The sequence below is a fragment of the Furipterus horrens genome, unplaced genomic scaffold, assembly GCF_987537825.1.
Source record: "Furipterus horrens unplaced genomic scaffold, mFurHor1.1.pri manual_scaffold_10, whole genome shotgun sequence".
Classification (NCBI taxonomy): domain Eukaryota; kingdom Metazoa; phylum Chordata; class Mammalia; order Chiroptera; family Furipteridae; genus Furipterus; species Furipterus horrens.
The window spans coordinates 9,904,484-9,923,671 of NW_028327180.1; positions in this window are offsets into that span (position 1 = coordinate 9,904,484).

Here is a 19,188-nt window from a genome sequence, read left to right on the forward strand (position 1 = left end):
ATTGCATTTTAAAACTGCACTAATTTCCATGTTTCTAGCTTCTGCTATGGACTCACTTTAAGCTTTCTGTCTGTCCTTGGACCACTGCGAATTGCCAAATGGAACTTTCTTTGAGCTCCCTAGTTATAGATACTACTCTAAATGTTAGCTTTAAATGGAATGGCATTCTTTGATGCATTTAAATTATCTATATGAAAGTGTAACTTTCCCCCTAAACTTGAACTTTACTGTACGTTTCAGTATGCTTTCGATTAATTAATAACTGCGAGCAAGCCTTGAGTTTCTTTATCATTCCTTTGCTTCTGCTTCTTTCAGATATGGCATTTTCATGTTGTAAACAAACCTATGGCCCTGCCAGTTGTATGAAAGGCTGGCGCATACAATCACACACAGTACAATACTTGATAATGACAATAAATGACTCTACTACTGGTCTATGTATTTTTTATACTATATATTTTATAATTAATTCAGTTACCTTTTCTACTTACTAAAAAACAGTTTGCTGCAAAACAGTACATCATAGTATGCTGGCAGGAGCCTCATCTACCTCACATTCACTGCCTCTCCTGATTGCATCACTTCCTCTGGCGCTTGATTTAGTCTCGTGTTGTTTTGTGTAGGAACATGCTGTATAAACGTCCCACCTAGGAGCAATAAGCTAGACCAGACAGCCTCCCTGTGTAGGAGTCTACACCACCTGCGTGGGTGTAAGTGCACTCTGTGATGTTCACACAATGATGAAATCACCTGACTTTGCCCTTCCCAGAACGTATCCTAGTCAAGTGGTGTGTGACTGTATTATTGTGGTTATTATAGTCCTAAACAGCCATTGTGGGGGTAGATTATTCAACAGAGACCATCTCTGCTGCATGAGCATGTACTTGCCATTATAATACAAACCATTTAAAAATGTTTTTGCATTGCAACTTCTGGTTAAAATTAGGTAAGTTAAAATTGGTCTGTGTGTGTCTGTGTGGGTATGTCTTGTGTATTATATGCATCGATGAAATTAGGTTTAAGTTGTGATATGTGTATGTTAAATAATTTGTCTTAATTTCTTGCTTGTTTTATGTTTTTCATGCATTTCACTAGTTTTCGAGGAAAGAATACATTCTGAGTGAATTCAGTGATTTGGAATTAAGATTTATTTTCAGAAATCATTGCATATTAAAAAATATGTTTCTTAAAGTGATTACGAATCATTCTCAGAGACAAAATGATTTGCCTTTTGAATATCAGGAATGGCTTGTCATGTTTTGCTCTGAATACGACACCTGGGGAATAGCATCGAAGAGTGACTTTGGTCATGGTGCTTTTTAAGACTTCCTTTAATTGCTTTTGCATCGAGCTGTATTCATGAACGTGCATTCATCAAAGAATGAAGAGCAATGTGACATTTTCAAGTTTTACTAAGTCAGCTAGCATCCGTTGCCATAGTATTCAGAAATGAAGAAACCAAGAAAAGACAGGGCTGTTTTTCATTCTCTTTGAAAGATGTCAGCAGGATTAAAGTGTCAGAGCAAATAGAAAAAGAAAAAAAAAATAGATGAAGAGAAAGTAAATTACTTTGCAAATGGTTATTAATGAATATTTTTTAAAAAACCCATAACAACCAACATATTTTGGAAGGAGACAAGATACAAAAAAATAGGTATTTAAGGGAGGGGTGACTTTCTTATTTTTAAAACGCACACAGAATGCCTGAACCTGACCCTTCCTACGTAAAAAGAAGAGTAATCTCCACATACCTGTCTCTTCATTTGGGAGGCTCCTTCATTAGAGGGTGAATAGTCTGGTTTTCTGCCTTTAGATGGAAAAAAAAGATGTCTGAGAATAATTGTGTGCCCTTAAAATAGCCTTTGAGTGAAATTCATAATCAAGCAGGCACTTGAAAATTAGGTCTGGAACTTTGTAAATATGTATAATAGTTAAAAATAAAGATCCAATGTCATTTAAATATGGTGGCTTCATAACCTGACCTCATCATTTCTTGACTTCTCAGTGCCTAAAAATTTTGATAATGATACAATATATTTGGTGTCATCATTATTTCAATCCTTCTCTCTTCTAAAATTGTTTCTGAAATTTCCTTCCCTGATCTCTATTTACTAATCTGAGGTATCTTATTTTCTCATGAACTGAATCTTGTCCTTAGTCTTTCAACAACCCAGAGACTTGGTCTTCTTCCATATTTCTGTTTGACTCCAGAATCTCTATGGTCTTGTCTTGACTTTCTATCATAACTGTCCCTCAGTCCTTCAATCTTCTTCCCAATCTCTCACCACTACCGGAGAAAGCTAGCAAAAGAGGCTGAATGGATACATTGCTAATCCAAGATACCAAATCCCATGCAGGTCTGCATCATTGCTAACTTAAGTGACATTTCCCAATTCTAATATTCTCCCTTTTAAACGTTTTCAAGTCCCCTTAATTTTAGCCTACACACCACACAAATTCTGAAAGTATTCTATCTTCTTGCTCTATATTTAGAATTAATGTTAAATTAAATGCTGTCCCTCAACTTCCCGGTTTCACCTAAAAATGTGTCTTGGTTGTCACTCAGATTTTTTTATTTCCTTTTCTCTGAATGAATACCAGACCCTCTACTCAGCTCTTCATTTCATCTTCTTTCTATGCCAAATTGGAACTAGGAATCCATTTAATATTATTACAAGTCCTTCTTCAAGAAACGTTAGCCATTTTAAACCATCTGTTAATATTATGATTCTGATGGAACCAGAGGTTAATGGCTACCCAAAGCCACGTATTTATTAGTAAAGACCGAGTTAAAATAAACAATAAGTAGGGAAACAGACCTCTCCTCAGTTTAGACACTAATTTCAATGGTGATCCTACCTCTTTTGTCTTTTATAATTAAGACTGTGCAAATAGTAGCTCATATAAATTGTTCACACCATTTTTACTGAAAGAGTACATCAGTTAGAACATTATTCACAAAAAGATTCTGATGACAGAAATATGCTTTATCTTTTCTACAATTAGAAAAAAAATTAAATTGAGAAAGATATTTCCCTAGATCAAAGGTGGGGGGAGGAAATGTGCCCCCACATAGATTAAAATAAACATTCATCTTGTAATTTAGCATTAACCTCAGTGAATCCAATGGTCAATAATAAACTTTTCAAACGCAGCAGAAATGGTTATGGAGTGACAAGGCAGCCAAGTCTCTATTTGCTGTGTCACTATTAAGGTAGGAGAACTTCCGAGATGAAAATATCAGACTGGGATGGCATAGTGACTCACAAGGCAGACATTCAACAAACGGACTACTGGAAACTTTTGCCACACTGCCGGAGGCACTTCCCCATCTGCATGTGTGACATGCATTCAGCTATTGTCGTTTCTCTTCACAGTCCTGGGAAGTGCTCTGACAGTAACAAGGAAGATTGATAGCAGATTCCATGCCTCTTTGTTAATCACATTAAGAACGCTGCTTTGTACTCTTTCATGTTGTGTCTGGAAATATATATGTCCACCACACCATACTGAACACTTGCATCCCATTCCCCATCTGCCGCCAGTAAATGATCAGTTGAAATGCAAAAATGGGCACTAGGGGTGTGAAATTCAAAGATTTGCCCAGCCCCCCATTTTTCTCGCCGTCGTTCTCCTAATCACTTTTTGGGAAATGAAAGCACCTAACACACTGCACATTTTGAGATGTTTCTTTGGGGGACCTAAATCATATTTTATGTAACTTGAGTTATGTGATAATGACAAGCATGTCTTCGAACATTGCAATTGGCCATTTTAAACACATTGATTTGCTATAGCAACCTGTTACTCATTTTCACCCTGGAGTTTATGATGTCACTCAGGTCTAGAATCTGGAGTGCACCAAAAAATCTTTCCTTCCTGAGCTGGAGGAGTTTCTTGTACAGTTTGATCAGTTCCCAACCCCTACAGTCAGATTAATAAAAGTCCTCAGATGTTACAGCAACAAGAACAACTAATGGTGAGTACATTTCATCAGTTAGGGAAATAAAATTTATCTCTTCAAATGTTTTGTGAACATCTGCAGTTTATAAAGAGAAGAATGTAAGAACACAACCATTTATTTTCCCTTTGATTGTATTCATGGATTAATTTCTAAGTAATCTAATCAGTCTTTCTCTGGTGTCATAAGTTAATGGCAATACCAAATTTATTTTTCTGAATAAACAAACTATTTGTATACCAGATTTGTTTCAGTGCTTTTGGATATAATAAAATAGTTCTTCAAAAAAGATATGTGATCAGTCATTCCAATAGGTTATTTATCAGGAATATTTCACAAAGACTAGACCTATGTCTACATTGAAGGAAAATCACTCAGTTCACTAGAACAGCTGCGATTTGCACACACAGTGGGAGGACCAGTCGGAAGTGGTAAACAGCACACCACAATGTCAAGTGAAAAAGACCAGTTGGCAAAGTGTCTGGGTCAAATTCTGGCTGTACCACTTTTCAGGTGTGTGATCTTGGGCAAGTAACTTCATCTGTAAAATGATGCTAAAAGTTATGCCAGACTCTTAGGAATGTTATAAACATTAAATACATCAATCAGAAAGATTTTACTACTATACATGTATATCCTATTGTTTAAAATTTTATGAATAAAACTGGACAACACTCTATGAGTCATGATTGAACCCTAAGAATACAAACTTGATAGAACACCCTTTGGAAGAGATCCACAGCTCTGGAGAAGCACAACCTAAGAGAAAGAGCCTATGACAAGGAGAATCAAACCGTTTTCATCTTAATGGCTGTAAATGCCTCATTGACCACATAACATTACTGGGGAACATTTTGCCACCTATGGCTGGCTTTCTCTTAGAGGCTACAACCAGATTCTATTCTATTCTCCTAACAGGGATGTGTGTGTGTGTGTTCCAAGGAAATGCAACCCAATTGAAACATGGATGGAAGGAAATCTCATCAGAAAACATAATATTTGTATGTTAAGAGAAGATCAATCGATTTTATATGTAACAAACCAAACTATTTTAGATAAGGGAATTCATTCTTTCTTTCTTTTAGAATAGATAGCAAAGAGTTAAGATTAGTATTTTCTAAGGATTTAGAAACAGGGGCCATTATATCACCAATGAGATACTTCCAAATAGTTGACTAAGAGTCAATAAAATTTAACTAGAGTCTTCAAAGAAGCAGTAATTGCTAATCATTACTTTGATGTAGAATATCTACTTTTATAGCTATAAATAATTCCCCTTTCTATTATGGTTATTTAGTACATTACCCTCTTAATGATACTTACATAGTTAAGAAGGAATGCAATAGTCTCTGTTTAGAAACACTTTTGATAGATATATTGAACCTACATGCTCGTTTCCATAAGCTTAGCCTCACAAATGAGATCAGAAACAATGACAAAGGTAGATTTAGGGTGCCTGGCATGTTGATAGTATTGCTTAGGAAGAGGAGACCTGAATTGGAAGAAGGCAGAGGCTCAGGACAAGAATAAAGATTGAATTATATGGAAATAGTCCAGTCAGAACGAGCTAAGAGGTATTCAGTAACAGATTGTCCTGATACCTGAGACCCTCGTACAGCAAGAGAAAATCGGAACAAAATGAGAGAGAGAGAGAGAGAGAGAGAGAGAGAGAGAGAGAGAGATGGGGGCATGGGGGAAGGGAAGGAAACTGAAGAGAAGAGGAAGGGGGGAGGGGAAAATAAGAGAAAATAAGAAATTGGTAAATTCTAAAGAAAGAAAAGTTCCCAAATTCCAGAAAGAAGAAACTACTAAGCAAGTGGTAAAACTTGCAGTAACGAAAGGGTTATGTGATCTCCGATCTGATACAGACTTTCATCATAAGGGCTGCATTTTTTAGGTCCAGAACAGTACAGTGGGCCCATATGGATCAGGACCTGAGACCCATGCAAAAAGCCAATACACTGGAATGAATGCAGCCTCCTTGAACAAAGGACAAGGAAAAATAGCCACCGACCCAGAAAAGCAGGCTGTTTCTATTCATGGTTTCATGTGCGGAAAAATTCTCCTGTGAAAAATAAGATAAAAACTTTGCATAAAAGTTGTCTAAAATTACAGCCTTGCAGGATGTCAGAACTGACACCGAAGAAATAACCATAAAAAGTTGTCTTAAAGAGGTCCTCCTGAGCTACTTACTGTGAAAAAAGATAAACAAAAACATTCAAAGTGGCTCTGTAAGGACACTTGAACCACCCAGAGTCATGATGATGGCCAGGAGAAAAGAGGCAATCTTTGGAAGTTATATCTCTGTAAAAATTTTTGAACCACAAAAGGAGTAAGATACCATAAAGTAGATTCCACAAGCAGTCCCCAAATCAGCTCCTGAAGAATTTGAGCTAGTAGAACAATATATAAGATATTTTTATAATTTATGTTTATAGTTCTAAAGGAGATACAAATACACAAAAGAAAGCAAAAACAAGACACTGATCTAGATCAAACCAGAACAGGTAAAACAAGGAAATTTTTTTAAAATTAGAAATAAAGAGTAAACGAATGAATGAATAAGATGTAAGAATAAGCAAATTTGTTATTGTGTGTGACTGTAATTTTGAATATCTTAAAGCACTTACTAAGAAGAAACAAGGAAGTTTAAAACCTCCATTAAAATAAGTGAAAAAAGAACTGTTGGCTGACGGTACCTTCTGTGAGTAGATCCGGCAGGACTGACACTCTTAAAATTTAGTAGAAGAACTAGTGGGCCTTTTGTGCTGACCCTGACACTTACTCCACACATACAATTCAAGAAACACACCTAACCTATATGAACCTCTGTTTTTAAAACGCAAATGTGGGGTAATAGCCCTGGCTGCTGTGGCTCAGTGGATTGAGTGTCGGCCTGCAAACCAAGTGTCGCTGGTTCGATTCCCAGTCAGGGCACATGACTCAGTTGCACGTCAGGTCCCAAGTTGGGGGCGCAAGTGAGAGGCAACCACACAGTGATGTTTCTCTCCCTCTCTTTCTCCTTTTCCCCTCTCTCTAAAAATAAATAAATAAACAAACAAATAAATAAATTATTATTTTTTAAATGTGGGGTAATAGGAGCAACCTCCCCCTAGGGTTTAGAACACATTTCAGACAGATAGGACTTTATGGCCTTTCATATGGCTCCCGTAGCCTCATCACCACCCCTTTTCCTTCCTGGTGATACCCTTTATTGCTCTGGCCCCCAAAACGATGTGACTTTACCCCACAGCCTCTCAACTCTTCCAGGCGTGTGGATTTCAGGAATCCTCTGGCCATCCGTCACCTGCTGAAGAAGGGGAACCTGGTCAGCCCGGGAAGTGCGGGACCACTCGTTTTTCCAGAGAGAGGTACCTAGACGAGCCAATCTGATGATGTCTTAAACAGGCAACTGTGCCTAAGAGGGGAGGGGGCGACGCGCGGAGCTATGCATATACCCTTCCTCTGGAATCCGAGTGGGAACTGGTAAGAGAGGCGCACATAGTAGCAGAAATAGGTAATCAGAAACAGAGATCAAGAAAAGAGACTGAACATATTAACAACACCAGAATAAGGAAAGTTTCTTTTCTTTCACTTAATTAAAACTAAAAACATGAGAGTTCATTGTACTCTCTTGCACCCTATTGGAAACAGATGTTTTAGAATGCTCATTTGGAAAAAAAAAATAAAAAAGTTAGTGTAGATGGTATAAAAATATAATGAATCTAGTTGCAAGCTAAATTGTTCTTTTCCTTTTGAATTAATTTTTTAAGGAGAAAGAATGTGTAATTAGAAATTTTCTCAAGCTACAAAATTCTTTAGAAATCCTATTCACCTAAAATCAAAACAACCGAAAAACTTTTTCACATTTACCAGTGTGATTCTCTCAGCTGTTGTTACTAAGGTTCTGAGGATGTATTAATTTTATAAACCGAGGTTTAACTTCACTAACCTATTTTTTCCCTTAGTTGTTGCCTCAAACTTGATTCTCCCATTTCCTGATAGAATAATGGAAATGTAGTTCTTCGTACACACGAATTATAAGTGATAACTTAGAGAGGGGTATGAAAATGATGGATTAAAAGAAATACAAGTTGTTATTTAAAATTAAAAAACAAAAGCATTCTTTATTTAAGAGCAGGACCATGTATTTTGTTCCTCAAAGGAAATCAGGCCTTAACAGAAATCGAGTTTTTCTTTGGGATTAGCAGCGTAGAAAGAAAGGAAGAAAGAACAAACAAGGGATATCCATCCCAAAACACACTATAAAGCTTAACTCAGCTAATATTTTGCGATGTCTTTAACTTGGTCAATTATGCTAGTGCTTCTCTAAGTCAGTGGTGGTGGGAGGCGGGGGTATTGGTGTGATCCTTGGAGCAGATTCCATTCCCATGGATATGAAAATAGAAAGCCAAGGAGGCAGGAAGCAGCCGTGAATGCATGAGTTAAAACACAGCTTGCCATGACAAGGAGAGGGGGTTAGGGGAGGGCGAGAAAAAAGCTAGAGAATACGGGTCATGTAAACCATGAGCCAGGAAGTGAATTCTTTACAATGATACTTTCCAGAAGCGAAATTCTTAGAAATGTGGGTCTTTTTTTCTCTCCCTCCTGTGCTCTTACTGTTGGAATGAGGAATACTTGGGGACCGGATGAGAAAAGGTCAGAAGTCACTAAATTGTAGTTTTATAAAGAATATAATGGCTCTACTTCCGTTTTAACATTAAATGGTGTAAGCCAATGAAAGACAATTCTCATGAATTACCATTCCCAACATCTCTAAAAGATGTCTATTGTACAGGACACAAATCCATCCTAATGCTTCAGTTTTTATGTTTTGAATCTGCTTTTAGTTTGGAGTTGCTGGGAGAGGTGGCAGGGGGCTGTGGACGGGGTATGGGGGTGGGGGGAGGAAGTTAGTCAGGCATGGCTGCTGCTTGGGTCTGAGCTAACGGAATCGAAGTGACTTAATTACAGTCATCTGAAGAAGGTGGTCTGGTTTTTATCTCAATGTCTAAGAGAAAAATAATTTTGGGCCAGTAGGCATAAAAACCTTTCAATGATTAAAACCGAACATATGCTACTCCAGAGTCAAGGTTAGCTTCAATGCATTATAGGTAAGATTTGAAAAGTACATGTTTACACCATTGTACATTGTACATATACACAAACATATTATTGAATTATTTCCAGTATAATGAACAACACGTGTCAGATATTAGAGCTGCAACAGACAGACTTTAGTGATAAGAATCCATGAATGAAATAGATGTTTTGTTTCTAGCAGTATTTTTTTGCTAGTGCTATAAGCCAAAAAAATCACCAGCATGCAAGCCTAGGCAGCTGCCACCACGGACCGAGCACCTTGAGTTAGAATGATATTAGAACTATTTAAAACTGTGAGCTCTTTTAGAACAAAAGGTGGGGGAAGAGGAGGAAAAATTGCCCTGTTTATATTACCCTCAATTATTTCTCACTGTATGCACCGTAGTTAAGAGAGAAGGTGTATGCTTGCAAAAGTTGCAGCGACATTTAATGTAACTTTTATCATGCAAAAGTACCTTCACTTTTAAATTCCCTTAGTGTGACTGATTACAGCCATTAGATAAAATATGTTAAAATACCAGGCATTTGACAAACAACTCTGTCAAATGCAGAGTGTACAAATGCCATTCTGTGTGTTCAAGAGGAAAAACACCTGCTCGGGGGATTATTAACATCCTTTTAAAAGAAAATGTTTGTTCTTACCTTTGGATTTAAGCTTCTGAAAAGTCTTCTACAGAGATACATAATAAAAGGGAATAAATGCTAGATAAATAAAATGATTCAAACACCCAAAGGACATTTTGCTCTTTGCATGGTATAGACAAAACAAGGGGCCACACACTATATCCGACAAGCTCAGGGGAGGCCTGCATGGTGGGCCCTACAAACTGAGAGGCCGAAAGTAACCACACAGGATGGCCTGCACATAAAAATTCTTAACTGCAAGAAGTCATGGTGAGTAGCATGTCCTAGGCCAGCAGCTTCCTTGGCAAAGGTCAATTTTTAACGTAAGTGAGCCTGCGCATTGTCTTTCTGCATCTAAGATAGCAAACCCTTGGAATGTCAGAGTAAGCTCCTTCTCCAGACCCTCAGGGCACAGCCTCAGCACCGGAGCAGAGACCTCAGGGCCCATCATTGTCACCTTGCTCCCCACGTACCATCTCTGTGGGCCGCAAATGTTCATTGTTGACTATCCTGTGTCCACCTGTGTAAGAGAAGGACTTGTCTCTCTGTTTTACTTTTTATCCAGTCCCAGAGGTTTTCTTACTTTGCTTTCTCCCACCTCCCTAATCTATCACCAATGGATTTGAGGTAACCTTCCTTAAGCCCCCTCCTTTCATTCTAATTGATTAAATAAGCTGCAACTGCCATTCTCTGGAGTATTTTCTCAGTCCATTGAGATTCCCCTTCCTGGCAATTGTCATGAATTCAGTTTAAAGAAACTCACACAAGTTCTCTACGGGTTTGGAGATGTCTTTCATTGACAATGGTTAGCGATAAAGTACATTTTCACCTTCAGTGGTTGTATCTTTAAAGCAAAGGTCTCTGTTCCAAACACTAAATTGCTCAAGAATTTTAGGAAAATTTTTTTAGTAATCCAAGACTCAATAAACTATTATGGTTAATAAATTGCATCCCGCACCCCTGGGCTTTGGATCAGACTGCCCAGAGGTTCTAGAAATGAGAACATCCAAATTAAGGAAAAGTAAGATCACCAGTAAAAGTATTTTCTTGCAAAAAATAACTTTACTCAGTCTCTCAAAAATATTTTCCGTTAATTCATAATTTCAAAATGAATTTCATTAAAAGAACAATACGTGATCTTGAATTTCTTCAACTAGGGAGTTATACAGAAACATATGCCTTTCAATATGACATTGTGTAGGACAAAAATACCTTTCCTTCTATCCTTCTAGGTTCTTGGCTGGGTTTTTGTAACAAAAGACAGATTAACAAGAGAAAAACATATTTTTAAATTTAAGTTTTACGTGGCTCAGCAGCCTTCATAAAGGGAATGAAGACCTGGAGAAATGGTTAAACCTGATCACTTTAATGCCAGCTTTTGATGACAAGTGGAAACTTGGGGGGAAATGAGATATAAGACTATAAAGGTTGGAGCTATGTGTAGTACACAGGGGTACTTAGCAAGGCTGGTTGGTTCAGAATCTTCCTGGTGTCCCTCAGTCTTTGGAGAAAAGGATACTTTTTAAATCTGGGTATAGGGAGGGCATCTCTTGCACAAGGGTCTTAGGACCTGTTCCAGGGAAGAAGGTCAAGGAGTCCTTCCAGCACCTGCCTTTTTTCAATTTCCTTCAAATTAAAACATTTAATACGCCACAGCCATGTTTTGGGGTAGCGTGCCCTGGACCCCATGAATGTCCCAGTGGAAACTCACAGTGTATGAATTCCAGAAAATAAAAGTTAATTAGACAACTAGTAACATTGACCTCATTAAAATATCTGGGTATTTGCCAGAGAAAGTAATACCTCAGTGAGTTCATCAGAACACAGAACAGAGACAGCGTTACCTTAATTGGATCCAAGTAACTGTGAAGGACAAAGTTCAGTGCATGTCCTTTATGAGAAATCTGGAGGTCGTAAGAAAAGATTAGACTTGGGCACTACACCAAATAGTCTAAAAGCTGTGAAAATTGGAAACAGGAATTATATTATTAGAATATGTTAGAGAGCATAACCTAATACCCGTGTGAACGTGTTTCCCCAGTATTCTCTGGGGTGTCTGCCTCACCTGAATCTCCCTCCAGTTGGTACCAAAATAGTCTGTCAGCAGTGAAAGCAGACTGAGAAATGACAGCCCTACCTCCTCTGGCTCATTTTCCAAATTACCTCTGGGCACCAGGGAATGACGCTTGCCTTTAACTCAGCGACTGTACAACAAACACGCTCCTCATGGAAAACACGTGCTGGGGCCATATTTCCTCATCACAGCGTGTGTCAGTCCTCTTGCAAAAACAGAAGAAAAGGAAAGTGATCATTGCACCTCAGTTAATTTGTGAGTATCCCCAATAAGGCTTGAATTTCAAATTGTATTTGTGGAAAGAATAAATATATCAACATGTTAGAAGCTGGAGCTTGAAAGAGAGCAAGAGAGAGAGCAAGGAAGCTCAGGGTATTGTATGGGAATCCTTGTCTCTCGATAAAAGGCATAGATGGCCCCATTTTTGCTTTTAGATAAATTTTACAAATACATAATGTGCAGTTTGAGAAAAGAAGCTGCTTGTTGAAACTGGGCACATATGGGCAGGTTGAAGAAAATCTTACTGATTGAGAAGTTTATACTTAAAGTACATTGTACCTGAAGCAAAGCGTTGCCCAGAATGCAAGAAATTTCAGAGCTATCCTAGCATGTTGACTTTCATCTGAAGATATCCTAGCATGTTGACTTTCATCTCTTTTTTTATCATCTGTTCTTCTACTTTTCTTTTTATGTTGTTTCTCTTACTGCATGCCTATTACATGGCAAACACATGCTAAGCCTTGTTTGATGAATGCTCAAATGGAGACCTTTATCTAAAGAATGTATAGTCTGTTTGGGAAAATAAACACACATGAAGAAAAAATGAATACTTATTGAGCACCTGTTATATTTCAGTCACATATTCATACAAACTGTATAACTTGTGCATTGTAAAAATCCTTTGAGGTAAATGCTATGAAGACACATATTTTGAACATAAGGACAATAAAGTTCAAAGAGGCCCAAAGTTCTACTACTAATGAATGCCAGACCTAGGATTTGAACCAGAGGATTCTATCTCCAGCCATGGTTCTTTGTTGTGTACCATGTCCCTGACCTCTGCTACAATTTTCTCCACCTAATTTTTTTGGCTACATTTCTCATCATTTCTCCCTTAGTAAGGGATGGACCCAAGACTAGCAGAAGGGTGTTTGTGATGTCCCCAATAAGCGCACAGAATAAGAGAGGCAGATTTTCATACAAGTCTAAAACAGACAGAGATAGAGTCCCTGCGGGTCAAGATGAAGTTCAGAGGGCACTTCTTTTAAATAAATTGTCTAAAGACATTGCCTTGGCATAGGCAAAGCCCTCCTTCACTTTTAAAACTTAGCTCAAGTGACCTTTCTTTGGATTACAATTAAAGATAGGTGAAATTAAAGATGACCAAACGCTCAATTCTTAATGTTATGTATCAGTTTATTTTATTTTTATTTAGGCAGAATATTATGTAAGAAATGACTGAAATGCAAGAAGACCTTCCAAATGACTGAGGCATCTGATTTTGTCAATATGAAATAAGGTTTTTATCATCTATTTGCCTTATTTGATATTAGGCTTATTGTAGTGGAATTCTTTGAACTTGAAGTCACCAGATATCTGATTAATTCTGGCTCTCTTTTTATAATAGATGTGTGATTTGGGACAAGATATTTTAATCACTTTGGATCTCAGTTTCAGTGGCTGGAAAGTGGGTATGGCAATATAAATCTTACAAACTAACACAAATATGAAATGAGGGAAGGCCAATTAAAATGCATAGCTTAATACCTTGGACATAGAGTTAGTGAATGTCACATGGCACTGGTGGCTGTTTGGCTAATCCAAAGGCCTTAGGATTCAGTCGATCTGTCATCCTTACCACCGCTCATTTGCCAAGGTTAGATCATGGCTCCTAGATAGTTGATGTGGAGTGAACTAAATGAAATCGGCCACAAGAAGGAAGAGGGAAAGGAAGATATATGAGCTGACACTGAACTGCTTTAAATAATGTGGTGATTGGTGAAAAACAGCAGGAGCACAGAACAGTCCACAGCTGATAAAAAGAGTACACAGATTAGGTAAAATCTGGATGATAACTTTAAGTGTAGAGCGCAGACATGCAAAGGAAGAAACAATCTAAGGATGGAGTCTGTACTCTGAAATCAGTTTCACTATTCTTATCAGCAATAACTTCCATCAGTTCATAAATTTATTTCAGGGCCTCTGCTTCTTGGCAGTGTGTTGGGACCCGAATGCTGTGGCCTTCCAAATTCACATGTTGAAGCCACAACCCACAACATGATAGGTAATCCTCATCTTTTTTAAAGTTAAAGAAACAAAGTTGTGGATATTAGACTAACTTTAGGTGGAGAGCCACTTTAAGTGCCATCAGTAGAGATTCTGTGTGTTTTGAGACTTACGTGAGAAGAGACATTTTAGTGCTGATTAAGGTGCCAGGTGTTCCCGTTACTGATCAGGGTTTTGCTCATCTTTTTTTATTGCTATAGCTAAAACCATACAGAGCAAATTACGGAGAATTTAAAATAGCATGAACTTCTTCATTTTAACTATTGAAATGTTACTGAAAGTGATTTCTATGACTGTACTTGTTATATGCCATTCAATATTTTATTACATTAATAATAATAAGTCTACTTTTTGTACTTTCTATGCGGCAGGACATGTCACAGAGGCTTTAATTATCTCTATCACTACAGTGGTTTGAGGTTGATCTTCTTCTCATGAACCAGATGAGGAAACAGAAGCTCGGAGACACTAAGTATCTTGACTACGCTATTGAGGCAACTAAACATTGGAACTGGGGGGTGCACCAACGTCGCTGTGTATTATCCAAAGCGGTTGGCTCCAGGACTCAGCCCCTTCCAAGTAAAAGTAATTTCTGATGATTTTGCTTGGTTATGTTGATTTCAAATGGTCTTCTTTTCATGCTTTGAGTACTTTTAAGGTAGAGAACTTATCTTCACCAAATTCCTGGAATCCATGGTGGCAACAGAGGAAAAAAGTGAGGACAAGCAATAGGCTAGGTGCCAACTTAGGAATGCTATTGTCTCACTACTTACAGAATATAGTAAGCATTTTGATTATTAGAGTGATGTTTTCCTTCTAAGTTTGTCATTTACCTTCTCTGTTTGAGGGGTAATACTTAACGCTAATATAGGTTGCTACTTTCATTTTTCTAAATATCAATTACTTTCCTCTCTACAGAATATCACTTTTACCTTCTCTTTTGTTCATTTTCTTTTATCTTAAAGTCAGTTCAGTTTGGGAACTGTCTAGGAGGAGGTCCTGGCATCCCACATGTATCAGTTCTTTATATTTTAGAAATGGATGAAAAAAAAGAAGAGGAGCAACTGTAAACTGTATTTGGGGGAAATGCGTGTACTTAAACAGAAAGGAAAGAAAGCCACTATTTCTATCTAAATCTATTTCTGGTAGTAACTAAACGTGGTAACTATAATCCAGACTTCGTGAGAAGACATATCTTGTTTATTTTCAGTGACTCCGTGCCTCATGCTGTTACTCTCACAGAAAGGAACTTTGGGGGGGATATCAGACAGTAAAGGGTACTATGGAAAAAATATAACATGAAAGGGGGATGGCGTGTGCTGAGAGGAGCATTGACCCTTTAACTGGAGAGTCAGGGGAGATGACTGAGAAGATGGCATAGTAAGCAAACGCTGAAGGAAGGGAATGAAGAACGTTCTGAACAGACAAGACAGCGGGACAAAGGCAGGAGTATGACTAGTGCATTTGCAGAGTAGAAAGGAAGCCAGCATGGCTGAGACAGGGTTAAAGCGGTTGTGGGAGGCCAGATTGCTTACAGGCTTGTATACACAGAAGGACATGGTATAACATACAAAGACGACAAGGGTTACGCTGGCTGCTCATTGAGAATACAGCATGAGGGCGAGAATGGAACCAGGAAGACATAATAAGGAGGTTATTGCAATTACTCAGTAGAGAAACACTGGTGACTTTGCCCAAAATGGTAGCAACAGAATCAGTGAGATTGGATCCTGGCTGTATTTTGAAGATAAAATCAACCCGGACTGCTATTGCACTGGACGTGCTCTGTGAGAGAAAGGGAAGGCAGGAATGGTTTCGAAAATTTTGGTCCAAGACATGAGAAGGGTAGAGCTGCCATTAAATGAGATGGGGAAGCCCTCAAGGGAAGCCAGATTCATGGATGGAGAGCCGGAATTTCCTTTTGGACACAGTCTGTGTGAGAAGCCTGTCAGACAGACACCCTGAGATGGCAGCTAGAAATAGGCAGGTAGAGTTCGGGAGCCCTGAATGTGGGTGTTGGCATCCCATGGACGGCATTTAACTCCTCGAGATTTAGGTAAGGTTTCCAAGGCAGGCAGTGTGGATGGAGACGAGAAGAAATTCAAAGATGGGGCTCTGGGGCACTTCAACATGAAGAGAGAGGGAGACTAGGAAACTCAGCAGTCTATGCTGGGGAGTCACGGTCGATGTGCAGGAGCAAAACCAGTAGAACGAGGTTTATGGACTTCAGTGGAAAATAATTTCAAGCTGTATTCTTCATAATAGGTGAATAAGCATATCTAAAGTAAATACTTGATAACGTATCATCCTGTAATGTGTGGGTATTTAAATATGCCTTGTTGTCTGTGAAGTAATACTAGTTTCATGTAACATTATCTTATCAAACATTATCAAGTCAGAATTAAATATGAAATGCTGGGAAGTGGCATTTCTTGCTTAACTATTTATTGAAGAAATAAACGCAATTATCAGGCTATTTGTATGGCAAAAGCACTGTACTGCTGTCTCTTTTGCCTTATGAAACATGGTAAATAGAGTACATTGTAGCATAGAGAAAATAAATGGAGGGAAAAATCCAATGTTTCACTGCAATTAGCATAGTTTTTTGAAGGTACCAAAATGTATTAGCACTATGTATTCAGGCCATTTTGACTTTAAAATCTAAAAATCTTTATATACAAATCTATAAATTAGGAGTGCTTACATGCTTTTATAAAAAGGGGTGTGTTGTGCCATGACAGGATTTGCTATAAACTCCTGAAAAAGTTAGATCCTCAATTGTCCTCAAAATAAAAAGTGTTCTACGTAGATCTATGGGGGAGAAAAACATGTATACATTACAATTTTCTTAGAAGTGTGGACCTATGAAATGCAAAGCTTACCACCGTGCCATAATGTGCGACCGTGTATAAAAACCCAGAATAATTTGGTTTTGCTAACTATATCATTACGATCAAATTAAGCAATGTCAGTCCTGGCCATTAGGAATCATAGCAATCACTTAAAGATTGATAACAAAGATAAACAACTGTAATGGACAGTTTCTGTTTTCAGCACCATATTTGGAGAATAAGCAGAGGCTGCCTCTGGCCGGAAACAGCCTGGTCCCTTATCAGTGAGAAGTTTCATATTCCAAGAACATCCGCACCCCACGCTGTGGCCCTGTGGTCCTGATCCGGCTCCCTTCCGAGCCCCCCTCGCCTCCTTCCCGCTTTAACCCAGGACATAAATCAGTTCGCGGCTGCCTGGCCTCTTGCTTTTCTTTCTTCCCTTGCCCTTTCAGCCCTCGCTCTCCCTGCCTGTCTTTGTGAGTCGTCCCCACCGCACCATATGGCAGCTGAGAGGGGCAGCGGTGGCCTGGCTCTGAACAAAGGGGCCCGTGCGTGCCGGGGACACAGTCCTGTGCAGAGACAGAGAAGAGGGGGCTCCTGGCCTCAGACCTAGACTCTCACTCAGGGGTCTTCTCCCTCCTCCCTTCCCTCCATTTTTTCGTCGTTCTAGTTCTGTGCCCAAATCAGGTTAGTATATTCATGACAAAGTTCTGAGTGTGTGGCAGAACAAGAAATTACAGCGAGCCATCTTATTTACATATTTCTAAATATCTCTCAAGGGCTTATAAAGAGTTATACCGCTGTTTCTATGTGTTGGAAAACCAGATCAATTTCAAGATGGCCACATCCCCTTTTCATTTCTCCCAAAGAATAATTCTACACACTTAGAGAAATTAGGTAATTCGTGGAAGAAAAACATCTGGGTACTATAAGAAGATCCAGACATTGTCAAGAGAATTCCCTCTTGATTATACCAAGGCAACTGCAGTTCCTAAGATGATGCCTTTTATGACTTATGACTACGTAGTACGTCATTTGAGAAAAGGGGAACACTCTCCACGTTTGTCTTCTGCCCTAGTCCTTGTTCTTCTTGATGTCGGACCCCTCTCCTGTGCCTGGTTATGCGTGACTGTTTCCGTGGAGAAGTGCTGCACAGCAGACACAGCATTTTCATTAGCAAAGTTAACACCATGCTAGAGGAATTGTAAATTCAAGCTGTAAATCCACCAGCTTTCAGGAGACTCATTTATTCTGTTCCATATGAAATAAAAATCTACTGGAGGGGAAGAGTGGAATATGACCATATATGTTTATGAAGGAACATTTTATGTTTTATGGCTGTAGGCTCCTACTGGCCTTAGAAGCTGGTGTTGAATTTATTTGACTCAAAATAAGAGTATAATAAAAGGCATTCCCCCCACCTTCCTCAACCACTGCCCACCTACTCACCGCCCAGCGAGGCATCCTGAATCACAAAATGCCAGGCCGCTGGGGTTATTTAAAGGAACCTGGGCAGGATTCCAAATTCTGGTTCCTGACCTTTTACAAGTAGGCAACAATAACAGTTCCTCATGGAATAAATCAATGAACATGTGTAGAGTACTTTTAACAATACCATGTATTATTCTACCAAAATCTTTAAGAATAGAGTGAAGGTTATGTTGCTCATTTCAACACATTGTTTACATTCACAACAGGGCCTCTTTTCAGAAATATTTTTACTGTGAACACAGCTTCCCTCTTGCTTTTAGCTACGATGTCATTTAATACCTCTCAATAAGAAGGGCAACTTTTTAAAATGCGTAGTGTTTTTTCTTCGGACCATGCTGTCGGAGACTGATGGTTATCTGTAGATTTTTTAAAAAAAGAAAAGCCAGAGTATATGGGATTTTCATCAATTCTCTTTCACAATTACCATAAATGTTTGGTCTGACATGGAGCCTTCATGAAAATAAACATCCATTAGGATACACAGGGTGGAGAGCTGGGGCTGCCTGTCTGTGTTCAGCACAGACCAGGTTCTGTGTGCTTTCCATGCACAGGAAGAGGTATGTGCTACATCATCTGCCAGAAACGCTTGTATAGAGAGGGCCCTCTGTGATACAAACAGAAAGCCAGCAACAAAGCAACTATTCAACCTTTTCTATTCGCTCGCTCACATCTGTTTACATGGCCTCTGCTCCATCCCGAAGGGTTTTGTCTTCCCACCTCCATTTCATTTTACACAGCTCTGAGCGGCTGGTGGCTTGGAAGGGTTTTTATTTTCCGCCCCTTTAGAGCTAGGGATTCAAGTCTGTTTTGTGAAACAA